Here is a 13,737-nt window from a genome sequence, read left to right as displayed (position 1 = left end):
CTTATTCCACCGGCCAAGTCCATATTTGGAATTGTGACATGTGACCCATCAACTACGTGCATGCACGCTGGGATAGCACCAGCGCTCGTGGACATTACGTCCATTTGCTGGATAGCGCTGGGATAGCATTACGTGTGGGGAATTACGTGTGCAGGTGGGAAAGGGGAGCTTGGGACTCATGGCTTTGATTGGCTATGGTTACCGAGAGATCATCTGCAGTTGCAAACTGGTCAGAAATGGCCAAAAGCAATTAGACTTTTCGGCAGGCAATAAAAACAGGCCAAAAAGGCGAAAAAATTATTTGGCCGGCACCTTCTTTCCTTGGCCAAACGACAGCAAAACAGGCCAAAATTGGCGAATTTGGCTGGTAAAAGGCCAAACAGGCAACCCTGGTGAAAGTGCCTGTGGTGTTTATCCATCCAGACCAACTTGATAAATGATAAACGCTGGAAGGGATTAATGCAGGAGGAGGTGATTAATGTTTAGATTTATATCTATTTTGTGGTGTTCACGAACAATACAAGTAACACGAGACGAGGCCAGAGGCACAAGCATGCACTGTGCTTTATTCCAAGTGGTTCCTAGTTAGATGTTTCGCACAGTAGGCAGCACTCAAACATACATCAAACATTTATCTCCATACAGAAATCTTCTTCCCCCTCTAAATGGCTGGATTTAACAGACAAAATCCTCCAAATGCTGAAGACGCTTTCTGAGGCGTACAGGTCGAACAGGGTGGCTGGGAGACACATAAACAGATTCTTCCTGATTTGGTAGGGGTGACATACCAGAAGGACCCATCACATTTTGGGCATCATGCACACCAGGTAGAAGAGCTTGTGTATTTTCTCAGGTCAGAACCGACTCAGACACACAACATGGACCAGCTGGCCTAGCTGGTGCTGGAATGTCCAGCATTGCCGATACAACAGAAACCTCATGAAACAGTGAAACAAGTTCAGAATCAAGGCTAACTGATGTTTGTGGTGAAATACGATCATGAATTTGGTTAACGTGCTGCTTCTACAGTTTTCCGTCATCAGTTTTAACCATGTAGTTAGCTGCTCGTAGTACCACTGAGACAACCGCCGGGACCCACTTACAATTGTGGAAAGTAATCGGGTACCATCACAGGCTGACCTACTTCAAAGGTACGATCAAGCTTTGGACATGACACAGACAGGGACGCAGACCTACTAGGTCTCAGTAAATCCAGCCTAGATCTCAATGCACGTCCATACAACCGCATAGTAGGGGTATCGCTAGTTGATGGGTGAACAGCATTTCCATAATGAAGCAAAAACACATCAACTGTTGTTTGCAGAAATTACTCCTTTCCACTATGCAAAACACGTTTTAACAACTTAACGAACTACTCAGCCTGGCCGTTCGTTGCAGGGTTGCTACGGTGCTGATTTGGGATGCTTGACACAATTCTGAACCATCAAATTAATGAAAACACCAGCAACAAACTGAGGACCGTGTTCGGAAACCAAAACTTCAGGTACTTTTTTGTTTGCAGAAAATGACCGCAGTTTCTCAACCGTGTTTTTTGCCATTGTGGATTGCATGATGACAACGTCTGGCCACTTGTAGAACACATCGACTACAACCAATAACATCTTGTTCCTAAATGAGCCAGAAAAGTCGGCATGAATTCTTTGCCATGGCTTGTCTGGAGCAAGCCACAAGAACAACATCCACCGTGAATTTTCGGTATCTGACTGACATGTAGAGCAATGCGTAATCATACATTCAATGTTCTTGTCCAGACCAGGCCACCACAAGAGACTACCGGCAAGACCTTTGGTTTTAACGACTCCGAGGTGACTGGCATGTAGCTCAGAGACAATGTTGTCTGAACTTCAGAGGAATCGCTGTTCTGTTACCCCGCATAATGCAACCTTGAGCTAAAGACAACTCTGTTGACTTAGACGCATACGGTTGATACTTGGATGTTGAAGGCAGGTCATTGAAACTACCAGTGGAGAGTGCCTGTTTGACACAAGCGAGCACATGATTGTGGGCTGATTCAACAGCCACCTGCTTATCCATGACAGGTTCACACCAGATCTGGCCTAATGTAAACACATCAACATGATCGGATGATTCAAATGGATCCCCCTTGCAAAGCAAGCGAGAGAGACTGTCCACTTGTGCTATCCTCAACAACCGCTACCGCCAGGCAACGAAGGCCAATGGCGAGCCACTTTACTTGCTGCCACTCAGATTCCCCACCTCTCTCAGGTGAGATATCAGAGGCCGGAATTTTCTTCTCTTCCCCTCGATTCCTTTTAGCATATGTTCTGCCATCTTCGCTGTCCAATAAGCTCTGTGATTTGAGGTATGACATTTCCTAAGGGATGTGGTTTGTGTGTGCCTACTTAAAGGACATTGCTTATGTACAATATTATGTACTTAAAGGACAATGCTAACAATGTATCACACATCTATCCATATCAGATGTTGATTTAGGATAAACAGGTGTATTTTGACTATGATTTTATGAGCAGATTTGTATTTTCAGTTGTTGTCTCGAGGAAATAATCATAGTGATGGAATACAGTGAAAAAGGAAATAATTCTTCAGATCTCTCTTTGTCGATACCACTCCATCATGTTCATCTTACTCCTATGCTCGAATAAAAATGAAATTTTTTGGCTTTGTAGCATTACAAAAAAAAAAAAAAAGCAGAAAGCATTTTGGTATTATTAAGAGACATGTAAACATAAATTAACTACAATAATATAAATGGAGAAATGCAAACTGCAAAGGGAACATTGCCAGAAATAGACACCAAAACAGACAGGCATACATGGAACCACTCTGTATTATTAATATGATGGATAAAGATAATTGATTTTTTTTAATTCACAAACTGAAATTTATCAAAAAAAAAAAAATGATTCAATTTAATTCCCTTCCATGAAAGATCGCACTGTTGAATGTTGAATTTTATCTGTTCCATAAATCATTGAAAGAACATTACATTAAAGTGAATGCTTTTGACAACTGAATCTGTCTACTTTCTATTCGCAGCCGTAGATGAAGTGTATCGGTGAATTTCTGAAGCAGTTGCAAGGCTTGCAGGTGGCTGGTTTGAGGGTTTGGTCTGTAGGTCATGTAGGATGATGGTCTGAACCGACTTTCTTAAATAGGATTAAACACAATTATCAAAAAAGAGTCCCCTTCCTAATCTTGCTGTCAAAATGTCATTGATATTCCTTTCATTGAATGTCCAAGAAAGGTCTTTCAAATGTTTGTTACGAGTTTGTTGCGTGGTGTTTTCTCGTCGTCATCTCTGCCATTCTGCAATCCTTTTTGTCTTGCTTTTCTCTGTTTGTACTTTTGAACCAAAAAGACAAAGCTTTCTTATTCAAGGCAATTCGAGCATATAATCTACTTGCACTATTAATCTTATATCAGATTAATCATCAATACTTTCGTTTCAGGATGTTGCTTAAATTATGCCAGTCTAAACTAATTTTGCCTTCTTGGGGTTCGATGAAAATCCTTAAGGTTTGAACAGGTATAATATATTACCTCTTCTGTATCCAAAGCCGTTTCTCTTTCCATCCGTCTTTACATACTCACTCAACTGTCACTGTCGCAGTTCTTGGAGTTCTCTGTCTGTTAAATGATAATTGCATTGCAGATAATCTTAAACATATGTTGTTTGCAGCTTGTTGCTCAGACTTACTGTACATATTCTTGCTTTGATTATTGAGGGTTGGGCAGGGAAGGGGGGAGGGGGGTTGTATTTGTGACTTTGGCTATGTTTTTCTTCCTTAAAAGTTTTAACAGAAATCGTTTGTTTGACATCTGTCTAAACCACAAAAATTACCTTTTCCAAATACATGGTCTAAGCTCGTGGAGGAGCGAGGATACAGAACAGATCAAGACACAACATAACAAAATTAACAGCAGGAGAAAGGGGAAACACCAATTGCAGGGCTGAGGGAGAAGATAGATGGAGACTGACAAACAATGGAGGGTTAGGGGAGAACACAGGCAGTGGACAAGATGGATACGTAAGCACAATTGATTTAGGGTGATTTAACGGGTGTAGAAAGGATCATGGCTTTGGAAAGGGGATAACCTTAGATGGTGGTGGATAGCTGTCTTGAAGACCAGGAGAGAAAAAATGACATCGAAGAGAGTGTTGAAGGCAGTTCCACAGGTGGGAAAAGAGATGAATAAATGAGTGGAGATGAGCAGTGGTTCTGGATTTAGGCAGTTTCACTCGGACGGGGTTGCTGGTGGATCATGTGCGTCCTGCAGATACTTTGGAGGTGGGCATAGCACAGAGAAGGCAGAGGGTGCAAGACCAAAAACGAGGTGGACAAAGACAGAGGTATGCCAAGGAAGGACTTTGCATGACTGAAGATGCCCAGTTGGCATCCGGATTTGGAGGCCAACCTTGAAATGTGGCTTGCCCAAGAGAGATCATGGCTGAGAGTGAGACCCAATAATTTGAGTGACTGAACCTCTGAGACAGTTGTTGAAAATGTAGATGGAAAGGTTTGTGGAACGGGCCTTTTGGGGAGAGAGAGAGAGTGAGTGCGTGGGATTTCTCAGGATTGAAAGACATGTTCCAAGTGTACCTTGGATAATAATGTTAGAATAGGATGGTATTTCAACAAGTAAACACCTTTTTCATTCCATTGGTGACTATAGAAATATATTCACAATGCTTTTTCCACTTTTCTGTTGCATCTTGGATGCCATGGGGTCCAAACACTAACTTCCCATCGGGAAATGTTGAAAGAACCTCAACATAGCTCTGCATCAGCGCCACCAAGGACTCACTCGAAGTCAAAGCGTCCACCATCAATGCTTACTGGCAAAACCTATGGCCACAAGCGGTCAACGACTTCAAACGTTTTACTGACACCACGGAAGAGAGGCAGAGAATTGTCGGGTTGGCACGGGAGGTGGGAGGAGAAGTTTTCGCCAACATACAGCTTGAGGATTTGGACTTGGAGGAGCTCATGGCCTTGCACGGCGAGGAGCTGACTGAGGAGGAGTTGGAGGACATCATCAAGGTTTCTGAGGAGGAGGAGGGCAGTGAAGAGGAGGAGAGGAGCTGACTGAGGAGGAGTTGGAGGACATCATCAAGGTTTCTGAGGAGGAGGAGGGCCATGAAGAGGAGGAGAGGAGCTGACTGAGGAGGAGTTGGAGGACATCATCAAGGTTTCTGAGGAGGAGGAGGGCCATGAAGAAGAGAGGAGCTGACTGAGGAGGAGTTGGAGAACATCATCAAGGTTTCTGAGGAGGAGGAGGGCCATGTAGAGGAGGAGAGGAGCTGACTGAGGAGGAGTTGGAGAACATCATCAAGGTTTCTGGGGATGAGGAGGAGGGCAGTGAAGAGGAGGAGGAGCTGACTGAGGAGTTGGAGGACATCATCAAGGTTTCTGAGGAGGAGGAGGAGGAGGAGCGCAGTGAAGAAGAGGAGAGGAGCTGACTGAGGAGTTGGAGGACATCATCAAGGTTTCTGAGGAGGAGGAGGGCCGTGAAGAGGAGGAGAGGAGCTGACTGAGGAGGAGTTGGAGAACATCATCAAGGTTTCTGGGGAGGAGAAGGAGGGCAATGAAGAGGAGAGGAGTTGGAGGACATCATCAAGGTTTCTGAGGAGGAGGAGGGCAGTGAAGAAGAGGAGAGGAGCTGACTGAGGAGGAGTTGGAGGACATCGTCAAGGTTTCTAAGGAGGAGGAGGAGGGCAGTGAAGAGAAGGAGAGGAGTTGGAGGACATCATCAAGGTTTCTGAGGAGGAGGGCAGTGAAGAAGAGGAGAGGAGCTGACTGAGGAGGAGTTGGAGGACATCATCAAGGTTTCTGAGGAGGAGGAGGGCCGTGAAGAGGAGGAGAGGAGCTGACTGAGGAGGAGTTGGAGAACATCATCAAGGTTTCTGGGGAGGAGGAGGAGGAGGGCAATGAAGAGGAGAGGAGTTGGAGGACATCATCAAGGTTTCTGAGGAGGAGGAGGTGAGTGAAGAAGAGGAGAGGAGCTGACTGAGGAGGAGTTGGAGGACATCATCAAGGTTTCTGAGGAGGAGGAGGAGGAGGGCAGTGAAGAGGAGGAAGAGGAGGAGTAGCCCAACCTGACCATCAAGTTCCTGGCTGAGGTGCTGCAGGATATGAGGGCAGTCACGGACAGGTTGCAAGATGCCGACCCAGTAAAGAAGCGATACCTCCGGTTCAAGAGCGGGTTGCATGATGTTTTGCTGCCATACAAAGCACTGCACAGAAACTTGCAGCACTCAGCAAAACAACTATCGATCACCCGTTTCTTTCCACTTCGGTCCCTCCACCTCGACACCATCAGCGCACCTTGGCCCAATTCTTTGCTTGGGGAGGTTGAGATCAATTTAATGGTGCGAATATGGTCTGTGCATCGAAGACAAATTGATTGATCAAGTTAATTGAGTGTGGATGAAGCACAGACATGATGGGCCAGTTGGATTCCATCATAAAGCATGCTGTCCCATGGCAGGGGTTGATTCAGGATTTTGTTTTGAAAGGGGGAGGGTCTATAAATCAAGGGGATGGGTAAATACTTGTCCAGATGCTACGAGCGTGTAGCCATTAAGGCATAGGGTCTGAGCTTCGCTTAAGGGCCCCGGAAACTTGGGGATTTTAGATGTTCTCAGGTGCACTCTGACCATCTACTGACCACATTGGCTACATGTTAGGAGGAGAAAACAAAATAATTAGTTTCCATTGTAAAATTAATTTAATTTCTTTTTTGATTACATTAACTAGTGTGGATCAGCTCACTACGCTCGCCTCACCACAGGTCGGCTACACAGGCACAGGCTCCTTCTAACTGAGGATAATGACTGTACGTGCGTGAGTTGATGTGTTCTCATGATTTACAGCAATCATAATACAAACATTTATTTTGTGCAAATTTATTTGTAAAATTGGTGAAATATTTATTTGCAATCTAAAAAGGTCCATGTGTTCTGAAGCTCTAAATGGTCAAGGGTTCAAGCTGTCTAATCTGTCTGAAGGGTGTAAGGGGTCCAAAGGGACTGAAGAGGTCTAAAGGGTAGAAAAGGTCGAAAGGGTGAAGGGATCTAAAGTTGTCTGCAGTGTACTTTTCATCGGTGCCAATTTGTTCCATTTACTTGTCCAACCAATGGCAGTAGTGGAGTTGTGTTTTTAAAAAAATCTGGTTTCCAACCAATCATTTGCTCCACATTACTATCCTTTTCCAAGCCCCCTCGGGAGACCAACATCGAAGAAGGCTTGAACAGAAGGGTGATGATGCTTATATGCCTGGCAGCTCGCATTTTACACCGTCGTGGAAATAACTCATGGATTCGAGTTTCACTGGAATTAAAAGTTGATGGGAGTTCACTGGAGTTAAACCTCATTCACAGCCTCATTTTCAGCAACGCATTTCCTCTCTTGACTCACGGAGCTTCATCCCACGTGCCACGCCACGGTCCTTTCATTACTTCGCTTACCTCTGATTCTTTCACCAGTAACATTATCGTTAACATTTACATTTCTTTGTGTGCAAAGTCAAGGCTCGTGGAAGGCGCATTACACGCATATGAGAAGTTTAACCCGCAATTGAAGTTTCAATGATTATATTTAATGACCTTTTTTGCTTGATAGTTTGATGTTGACCTACATCTCACATTTTCTTGTTTATGCCTTCAAACTTGAAGGATTCGTGATTCAAAACAAAACAAAACAAAAGTAGTCACACCGATATTAATATATGCTGGTAATTAGGGAAGTGATACGTCTTGGCCACACCTCTCCCCTGCGCACAGCCCGGGCCTCTGGTGTGGCCATGTATTGTATTTGCCAGGTGTGAAGCGAATAAAGCAGCTCTTTCCTCGCAGAACGACGTCTCTGTGGTTCGGTTGTACAGTACGCATCGGGGGTTGACGACCTAAACTGGCGGAGAATGTCAACGCCATCAGCTGTGAAGACCAACATGTGTAATTTTTGTGGCTGAATGGGGTAAAACTGATAAACTATTCGATTAGGTGTGCAGATGAGTCCTTGAGACACATGACTACAAAGATGGACGAAACAACCATGCTTGCAAAAACATTTGGCAGGTGATTTAGTTGCCATTGAAGCAAAGTACCATTTTGATTGTCTAACTAGCTAGAGAAACAAGTATAGGAGCAACATTCATGCAACACAGTCAGCTGATAATAGGGAGTGTGACATGACAAAAGCAACAGTACATGTCGAGTTGATATCACACATTGAAAACAATACAGAGGATGGTTCATAGTGTTCAGTTAGCTGATCTCCATGAAATGTATGTCAAAAGACTGAAAGAGATTTATTGATCAAAATATCAATAAATATTAACACTTCCTGACTTATATACAGTTATGTCACTAAAGGTCTCATATGCACCTGTCCTACAAGCTAACACAAACCCAATAAGAGGATGATTAGCCACAGAAAAAGGCAAGGAAAGAACATGGTTTCAACGTGGCATTGGACTCCTGGATGTAGGCATGATAAAGGATGGAGATGCAAAGTCATGGGCTGCATACCTCACTTCACTTCAACCAAAAGAGACCATTATCCATGCGAAACAGCTCTATTACCTATGCTTTTTGAGACAGCCGCCCCACCTGCTATGGTCAAGCATGAGCTTCATCATACAAATAGCTGATTTTTTTTCAACCTATCACAAGTAGCGGTCATGGTACTTGTGTGACTATCATTGCCCTATCATGTCATGGTCATGGTGTGGACATGTGACTGCCTTATCTTTGCTGTAGCAAAATAATTCAGTTGAAATGTCCAGAAAAGCATGGAGAAGACAAAATGGTAATCACGTTTGGCAGACTGCATCTGGAAAAAGGACTTTGACGTGTCGTTGGTGACATCTTACACTCTTCTGGATGGACCACAGCGCTTACGGAAGCAGGTGTAGCTGCGGCTGGAACAGCAGACTTTCGTCAAATGCTCTCATGTAACCTGAAGCTCGGTTCCAAGCAACACATAAGGGATTCCCCACACAAGGAAGCGGATGTGTGCATCACATCGCATGTCGAACATGCTCTCCAGAATGGCAGCACTCACATCAAGGTGCACACATTTGATACTGATATCCTTGTTTTACCAATAGGGCATTTCCATGATCTACAGGTAACAATTCAGGGGTGTTACAATAACTGTTGCTGACCCTCCAATCAACTGTGGTCCACCTTCATTTGTGGAAACACAGGCTGCGGTGAACCGGTTGAAATGGGGTAAAGCTGCAGAGATCTGTGGCATCCATGCTGAACTTCTCAAGGCTGGTGGAAATGCTGTACTCGTGTCATTGCATGTAGTTCTGTGCTCTGCCTGGAACACAGGCATCATTCCAACTAACTGGGAGAGGGGCCTTGTTGTCCCTCTCTGGAAAGAGAAGGGTGATCGCCAAGACTGCAACAACGAGCGAGGAATGACGCTGCTCTCAGTGCCAGGCAAGGTCTTTGCTCGGATAATTCTTGATAGGGTTCGTGACCATCTGCTTGAGCACCAGCGTCCAGAGCAGTCAGGCTTTACACCAAAGAGGTCAACGATTGACCGTATCCATGCTCTTCGGGTCCTCACTGAACGCAGATGAGAGTTTCGGCAGGGGCTGCTTGCAGCCTATGTTGATCTCTGTAAGGCGTTTGTTTCAGTGAATCGGGATGTCCTCTGGAGGAATCTTGGTCTTCGTGGGGTGCCACCAAAACTGATCAATCTGATGTCTGAACTCTACTCTGGTACTGAGAGTGCTGTGAGATGTGGTGGTACCATCTCTGACTTATTTCCAGTTGTTACTGGAGTTCTTCATGGGTGTGTACTGACCCCCACACTTTTCAGCACTTGTATGGACTGGATTCTAGGGAGGATGGCAGAGAGATCAAGCTGTGGTGCATCATTTGGGAATGTCAAGATCTCTGACTTTGATTTCGCAGATGGTGCAGTCATCTTTGCAGAGACTTTAGATATCCTTTTGGGGGCCCTCGAGGTGCTGAATGAGGAGTCGGAGCCACTGGGATTACGGGTTTCCTGGGTCAAAACTAAGATCCAGGCTTTCAATGACATCTTGGATGCTGCTGTCCTGTCTGTGCCTGTTTGTGGTGAGGATGTTGAGGTCGTGGAGAGATTCATTACCTTGGCAGTGATATTCATGTCTCTACTGGCTGTGAGTCAGAGGTCAACAGACGTCTGGGTCGGACCTGGGGAGTCATGGATAATGGGTTGTGGCGCTGCTGGTACTTGTGCGGGAGGATGAAACTCTGAGTCTTCAGGTCCTTGGTGCTTCCAGTCTTGCTCTATGGATGTGAGACTTGGACTATGATCAGGGATCTGAGATGGAGACTTAATTCCGTTGGTACCAAGTTTCTTCGGAGAATCCTCAGCTATTGCTGGTCGAACTTTGTGTCCAACGAGCGGTTGCTGAGAGAGACTCAAATGAGATTTGTTACCTGCATAGTCCGTGAGCGTCAGCTGCGGCTGTCTGGACATGTGGCTCGTCTTCCTGATGCTGATCCTGCTCACCATATTCTCTCAGCGAGGGAGTCTCGTGAGTGGAGGACGCCAATGGGCTGACCACGTGCCACGTGGTGGCAGCAGGTTGATCGGCATCTCAAGGAGATGGGGATGGGTCAGGCATCTTCCTGGGGGATGGCCAGATGGAGGCCCCTGGAGTACTGGCGGAAAGTGGACGCAGCGACGTGCAGCTCTGATGCATGCTCCCATACCTGACCTGACATCTGATACTGATGTCCTTGTTTTACAAATCGGGCATTTCCATGATCTGCAGGTAACAAACACAGATGCAGAAATTACAGTCACCTTTGAATGTGCGAAAGACTTCCAACTCTTCAAAGTCAGAGGCACAGCTGAAAAGCTGGGATCAAGAAAGGCTAAGGCCCTCCCTTCCTTAGTTTCACCGATCTTTATATTTTTCGGGGCTGATCTAAAAAGACAGCATGGAACATTTTGGCAGGCATATGAGAAGGCTATGGATGCCTTCTTGTTCATGAAGCAAAACCCGTTCCATCAAACTTCAACGGAGTCGGAGCATTTCAAAACATTGGAGCAACTTACTGTGCTCCTGTATGAAAATTCAAGTCCCACTGAATTGGTACAGGGAACAGTGTGAGATCAGAGAAAGAGAAAAGAGACAGAGCAAACTTAACAAGCGCCTTACTTACCACTAACACAGTACATGGGCCCAGCATTCACAACCGCTATTCAATGCTGAGGGAGAGAAGTGGGAAGAAAGATTGAGGTGTCTAGGGTGTGTGGAGAAGAGTGACATGTGTGTGTGTGTGTTTGTTTGAAAAGGGAAACTGAGAAAGGTGAAGCAGTGAAAAGATGCGTGAGGGGATAGCCTCAGTGTGAGATCCTACCAGATGTGTCTGTAGTGTAGCTTGGTTTCGGTCCTATTAATCAGTTTGGCTCCATCCGCCCCCTCACAGTCTCAGCTCCTCGCTTGTGATAACAGTTCGTGAGGTACAAACCAAAGGAGCGAAATGCTAAGAACCAGCAGCACAACCTCAGGGAACAGCGTCCGGCACCTGTTGACGTCATGCCTCAGGGTGTCCCTAAACGACCATTGAAAGAATCGAGCAAATAAAACGACCATTGAAAAGAGCCTCCACGACCGTTGAAAAGAGCCTCCATGACCGTTGAAAAGAGCCTCCACGACCGTTGAAAAGAGCCTCCACGACCGTTGAAAAGAGCCTCCACGACCGTTGAAAAGAGCCTCCACGACCGTTGAAAAGAGCCTCCACGACCGTTGAAAAGAGCCTCCATGACCGTTGAAAAGAGCCTCCACGACCGTTGAAAAGAGCCTCCACGACCGTTGAAAAGAGCCTCCACGACCGTTGAAAAGAGCCTCCATGACCGTTGAAAAGAGCCTCCACGACCGTTGAAAAGAGCCTCCACGACCATTGAAAAGAGCCTCTACGACCGTTGAAAAGTCTCCACGACCGTTGAAAAGAGCCTCCACTACTGTTGAAAAGAGCTTCCACGACCAGTGAAAAGACCCTCCACGACGGTTGAAAGAGCCTCCATGACCGTTGAAAAGAGCCTCCACGACCGTTGAAAAGAGCCTCCACGACCATTGAAAAGACCATCCACGACCAGTGAAAAGACCCTCCATGACCGTTGAAAAGAGCCTCCACGACTGTTGAAAAGAGCCCCCACGACCGTTGAAAAGAGCCCAAACAACCATTGAAAAGAGCCTCCATGACCATTGAAAGAGCCCAAATGACCGTTGAAAGAGCCCAAACGACCATTGAAAAGAGCCTCCACGACCATTGAAAGAGCCCAAGCTACTGTTGAAAGAGCCACAAATGACCATTGAAATACAGGTGTAAACGACCGTTGCAAAAGAGAGCATTCAAACATCATTTTCAGTTAAAAGTTCCATAACAAGGATCAGGCATGATTCCTTCCCATTTATTTATCTATCCTGGAAAATTTCAATATAATTGCTTCCATGTTATCCATGCCTGCACCTCCGTTTGAACAGGTTCACAACCTTTTAAAGGTTATTTTTTAATTGCTATCAAGGCATGTTCTGTGGAGGCTTGTTGGGTTATTGTTGTTTTTTTTTTTGCATCTTTTGGTTTAGTAATTAATTAAATGGAATTGTGCTTCTTGTTAATTTCATTGACATATTTTTTTATAAAATAGTTAAATCTGAGCATGGGAAAGTTCTGCCATAATGGGTACCAGGTTGTTACTTTAAGTGCAAACAGGTGTCATGTGTTTTTTGTGCCTCATCGTTAAGTTTGGCCATTTACTAAATTTGGCCTATTGCTGTTCCACTGTATGGGGGTGAGTACTCGTTATGCTCATAGCTATGTAGTACCGCAGCATAGCAAACCAATTGTTCGACTTTTCATAAATGCACCAAAATTGGTACATATGTTGACTAATGTATTCTGAACAATTCTGGATATGGAGCCACTTGAGATTTTGCCTTGGTCAGCTTTGGTGGCCATTTTCCAAAATGGCCAGTATTCTACTTTAACAACATGGGATATCTGTCATTGTTATTCTCTTTGTAGGTTTCTCAGAGGTGATAAATACTCCATGTGATGTGCATTTACAAAGGAAAACAATACAAATGTCATTTGTTTTGATTTATATTTCCAACCATTGTATTGGGGAAAAATGGTCATTTTTAAGGGAAAATCCATTTTCGCACACAGCATCAGTGACAGGTTCAGAAGTATTTTGTTGTGGTGGTGGTAGTGGTGGAAGTGGTGTTGTAATTGGTAATATTGGCTACACTAGTGCATGCCCGTAGGTGCGTGCCCGTACATGCAAACAAAAAAACAAACAAAAAAAAACTTTCAAACCGTGTGCCAGAAACAACAACCACACAGGCCGTTCCTTCGCTCTCGCGTGCCCGTACGTGCGTGGCCGTATGTGCAAAAAAAAAACTTTCAAACAACCAGACAGGCCATTTCTTCGCTGTCGTAAACGACGACTAGATTGAGGCATTGTGTTTAAGAGGCCATATAAAATGGCCGCAGCAACGGTTCTTGTCATTGGTTGGTAAATAAATGGCCATAACTTGGGAAACACTTGTCCGATTAATATCAAACCTTGAAAAGTCACATCCTCAGGTCCCCAGCAATATATCTGGCAAGTTTCAATTAGATCGGACCAGTGGTTGTAGAGAAACAGCGATCACAGACACACTCACAGACACACACACACACACACACACAGATTGCTGGAATTATAGATAGAT

This window comes from Eptatretus burgeri, chromosome 6, assembly GCF_056783735.1.
Source record: "Eptatretus burgeri isolate ZD-2024b chromosome 6, Ebu_testis_v1, whole genome shotgun sequence".
NCBI lineage: Eukaryota > Metazoa > Chordata > Myxini > Myxiniformes > Myxinidae > Eptatretus > Eptatretus burgeri.
The sequence above is the reverse complement of the archived record's forward strand: the minus strand, read 5'-3'. Positions refer to the sequence as shown.